Below are 5000 nucleotides of genomic sequence, written 5' to 3'. Positions count from 1 at the left end.
ACACCACTTTCCCACATACCCACCTCTCCATCTTTCGCTCCCCCCTCCCCCTCCCTCCCTCTTCCACCCCCTTCTCATACTTCCTACCCCATTCCTCCCCCTCTCTCACCTCCTCCCCTTACCCCTCCCCCTCCCCAATTTTACCCCTCCATCCTCCCTCCCTAAACCCCCCTCCGCCATTCTCCCCTCCCCTCTCCACATACCCCTTCCCCCTCTCTACTATTCCTCCCTCCCCCTTCTCTCCCCTACACCCCTCCCCTCCCCTCCCTTTCCCCTACATTTCCACCCTCCCTCCACAACCCCCTACCTCTCCTCTTCTCTCCCCTCCCTTCCCCCTATTTTTCCTCCCTCCCTCCTTAACCCCCTACCTCTCCTCTTCACTTCTCTCCCTTCCCCTCCCCTCGCCTCTACTCCCTCCCCTTCCCCTTCTCTCCTCCCTCTTCTTCCTCTCCCTTCCCCCTACATTTCCACCCTCCCTCCTCAACCCCCAACCTCTCCTCTCCACTTCTCTCCATCCCCTTCCCTTCCCCTACCTCTCCTCTCCTCTCTACCATCCCTTCCCTCCCTCCCTCCCCTTCCCTTCCCCTACTTTTCCTCCCTCCTCAACCCCCAACCTCTCCTCTCCACTTCCCTCCCTCCCCCCCCCTCCCCACACTGGATAAATGGGTGAAAATTACGGTCGTTTTTAGCATTCAATTTTGACGAGCACTTAATAAATGGCGGCGCCGGGGTGTGGGGGGGAGGGGAGGGGAAGGCAGAGGGAGAAAGTTAAGGAGAGGAGAGGAGGGGAGGGGTAGAAGAAGGGGAGGAGAGGGGAAGGGAGGGGAGGGCAGAGGGAGAAAGTTAAGGAGTGAAGGAGGGGGAGGGGAGGGGAGGGGAGATGGGAGAAAGTTAAGGAGAGGAGGAGGAGAGGGAGAAAGGAGACAGTTATGAGAGAGAGAGAGAGAGAGAGAGAGAGAGAGAGAGAGAGAGAGAGAGAGAGAGAGAGAGAGAGAGAGAGAGAGAGAGAGAGAATGCTTACCTATTAATTTCTCTTCAATTCATGGAATCTCCCTCAATCTGAAATAATAAAAAATAAAATATAAATAAATAAAATAAATAAACGAAAAATAAAATAAATAAATAAATGAAAAATAAAATAAATAAATAAATGAAATAAAATAAAACAAATAAATAAATGAAAGAAAATAAAATAAATAAATAAATGAAGAATAAAATAAATAAATGACAAAATAAAATAAATTAATAAAAAAATAAAATAAAATAAATAAATAAATGAAAGAAAAGAAAAATAAATAAATAATAAATAAATAAATAAAATAAAAATAAATATAAACAAAATAAATGAAATAAAATAAAATAAATAAATAAAAATAATTTCGTGTGAACAAAAAAATTAACTCTCTCTCTTTATCTATCGACACTACTATTAATCTATTTTTTCGTATCATTTTCTCTCTCTATCCATCTATCTACCCCATCACATGTATTATTTTTGTATCTATCTTTTCTTATCAGTTTTTTTTTTCTCTCTCTCTCTCACTTCATCTCCTCCTCTCTTTATCTCTCTCCCTATCTCTCCTCCTCCTCTCTCCATCATCATCATCTTCCTATCTCTATTGCCATCTTTACTGACTTCCTTACATTCCTCTCTCTCTCTCTCTCCTCGCTTTATATATCTTCCTTTACTCTCTACCTTCCTAGATAGGGATTGAAGGAAGGAAGGAGGGAAGGAAGGAAGGAAAAGGAGGAAGGAAGGAAGGAAAGAAACGAAGGAGGGAAGGAGGGAGAAGGAAATGGGAAGGAAGGAAGGTGGAAGAAAGGTGGAGAAACGGAAGGAAGGAATGAGGAGAAAGAAAAGGGAAGGAAGGGAACAAAGCAGAGGAGACGAGTGAAGGAGAAGAGGAAGGAAGGAAAGGAGGAAGGAATGACAGAGGGAGAAAGAAAAGGAAAGGAAGGAAAGGAAGAGAAGGGAGAGGAGAAGAGGAAGGAAGGAAGGAAAGAAGGATGGAAGGAAGGAAGGAAAGGAGGAAGGAAGGAAGGAAGGAAAGGAAGGAAAGAAGGATGGATGGAAGGAAGGATAGAATGACAGGGAGAAAGAAAAGGGAAGGAAGGAAAGAAGGAGAAAGGAGAGGAGAAAGAAGGATGGAAGGAAGGAAGGACGGATGGACAAACATTAAGAGAGGGAGGATGAAGGAGAAATAGAGGGAAGAAATGATGAGAGAGAGAGAGAGAGAGAGAGAGAGAGGTAAAATGAATAATTCCCACTATGGACAACAGATGGCGTTTTGACCTCTTTATAACGAATTCTTGCTGCCTACGCCTTTCTCTCTCTCAACCTATCTTTTTTATGCTGTTATTTCTATACTGTATGCCTCTTTAACTCTCTCTCTCTCTCAAAATCTGTCTTTGTCTCTCTCTCTCCAATTAACTTTTCAATTTTTCATATTAATTCATAAATACCTTTCTTACCTCTCTCTCTCATTCTTTCCTCCCACACCTTCCCCTCCACCTTCCCCATCCCTCTCCTCCCCCCTACACCTCCCCCTCCCCTCCCCATCGTCGATATTAGCCAAACTTATCAATTCACCTCATTCTCCCCCTCCCTCTCCTCCCCCTTTCTCCCTCTCTCTCTTCTCTCCTCCACTCCCTCCCCTCCTCTTTCTCCCTCTCCCTCCCTTCCCCTCCCCCTCCCCCTCCCTCTCTCCTCCTCTGACCTCCCTCATTCCAATACACAAGGGGTTGATCTAAGAAAAATTAAAGTTTTCTCACTCGCTCCCTCCCTCCCCCCCCACTCCTTCATTTCTTTCCTCTCTCTCCTATTAAACTGTTTTTTTTTTTTTCATACAAATTTGTCTATGCATCTGTTCTGTTTAGCTCTCTCTCTCTCTCTCTCTCTCATTTTACCTTCTCAGGGCAGGGGAGGACAGAGGAGGGGAGGTCAGGGAAGTGATGGGGAGGGGTGGGCGAGGGAGGTGTGAGGAGGAATGGGGAGGTCAGGGAAGTGGTGGGGAGGGCAGGGCAGTGCAGGGAAGGGGAGGGGTGGGGAGAGATGGGGAGGAGTGGGGAGGGCAGGGGAATGTTGGGTATGGAAGAGGAGGGTTGGGAAGGGCAGGGAGGGATGGGGAGGGGAGGGAAGGGGAAGGGTGGGAAGGGAAGGAACGGGTCGGGGAGGGGAGGCCAAGGGAGGGATGGGGAGGGGAGGGGAGGCCAAGGGAGGGATGGGGAGGGGTGGGGAGTGACAATAAGATGGAAATACCTCCCCACACCTGGATCACACCATATTGCTTCTCTTATTAGTCGGCGAGGGGAGGGGGGAGGAAAAAGGGGAGGGAGGAAAGTAAGAATCAGGCAGGGAAAGGAGAAGGGGAAGGAGGGAGGGAGGAAAGTAGCAGTCAGGAGGAAAGAAGCAAATTCAAGGAGGGAAGGAGGAAGGAAAGAAGGAATCAAGAGGAGGAGGAGGAGGAGGAATGAGGCAAGATGATGGGAAGGAAAGAAACAGAGAGAGAGAGAGATGAACCCACTGAGCAACCCGGCGCCCTCCTAAGATGTGTGGAACAGTATGGGATAAGTGTGTTACCGACACACACACACACAGACGCACAAATATACACACATTCATACATACACACACACACAGACGCACAAATATACACATTCATACATACACACACAGACGCACAAATATACACACATTCATGCATACACACAGACGCACAAATATACACACATTCATACATACACACACACAGACGCACAAATATACACACATTCAAACATACACACACACACAGACGCACAAATATACACACATTCATACATACACACACACACAGACGCACAAATATACACACATTCATACACACACATATACACGTACAAACAGAAAAACACACACACACACACACGGACAAAAGCATGCATTTCTGGTCAAAGGCAAAGGCACGTACACACACACACACACTTTCAACAAAACGTGTGCTTCCGTCCCTGTATATATTCTCTCTCTCTCTCTCTCTCTCTCATACACACACACATCTATCGTCCTATTAATCTATCCATCTACTAATCTATCCCAACAAATTATGATGTTATTGCGTGTGTGTGTGTGTGTGTGTGTGTGTGTGTGTGTGTGTGTGCGTGCGTGCGTGCGCGCACCTGTCTGTCTATATCAAAACATTCTCTGTATGTATGTATGTACTTATGTATGTATGTATGTACAGAATGCATGTGTGTGTGTACCTATCTACATCATTCTCTGTGTGTATATATATGTATGTATGTATTTACCTCTCTCTCTCTCTGTACGTATGTATGTATGTATTTACCTCTCCTGTATGTATGAATGTATTTACCTCTCTCTCTCTCTCCCCCCCCCTCTCTCTCTCTCCTGTGTATCTACGTATTTACCTCTCTCTCTCTCCTGTGTATCTACGTATTTACCTCTCTCTCTCTCTCCTGTGTATCTACGTATTTACCTCTCTCTCTCTCTCTCTCTCCTGTGTATCTACGTATTTACCTCTCTCTCTCTCTCTCTCTTGTGTATCTACGTATTTACCTCTCTCTCTCTCTCCCCCCCCTCTCTCTCTCTCTCTCTCTCTCTCTCCTGTGTATCTACGTATTTACCTCTCTCTCTCTCCCCCCCCTCTCTCACTCTCCTGTGTATCTACGTATTTACCTCTCTCTCTCTCTCTCTCTCTCTCTCTCTCTCTCTCTCACCAAACTATATAAATTCTGTTTTGGCTTTTTCACAGAGCGAGCATTTCAGATCAGCCATCTTTATTTTTATATTTATTTATTTTATTTACATATATGCGTGGTTTTGAAAATGAAATGTTGTTTGAAAATACTATGACTGTTGCTTTAATAATCCTCTCTTTCTCTCAAATAATAACCATCAATTTTCATCATTACCATTATCATCATCATCATCATCTCTCTCAACCATTTTGTTTTTTATTCTTTGCATCTTTTTAACTCTCTCTCTCTCTCTCTCTCAA

The sequence above is a fragment of the Coenobita brevimanus genome, chromosome 4 (genome assembly GCF_032717465.1).
Source record: "Coenobita brevimanus isolate Jiangsu-jjx chromosome 4, ASM3271746v2, whole genome shotgun sequence".
In the NCBI taxonomy this organism is placed as follows: domain Eukaryota; kingdom Metazoa; phylum Arthropoda; class Malacostraca; order Decapoda; family Coenobitidae; genus Coenobita; species Coenobita brevimanus.
This window is presented reverse-complemented; position numbering follows the sequence as displayed.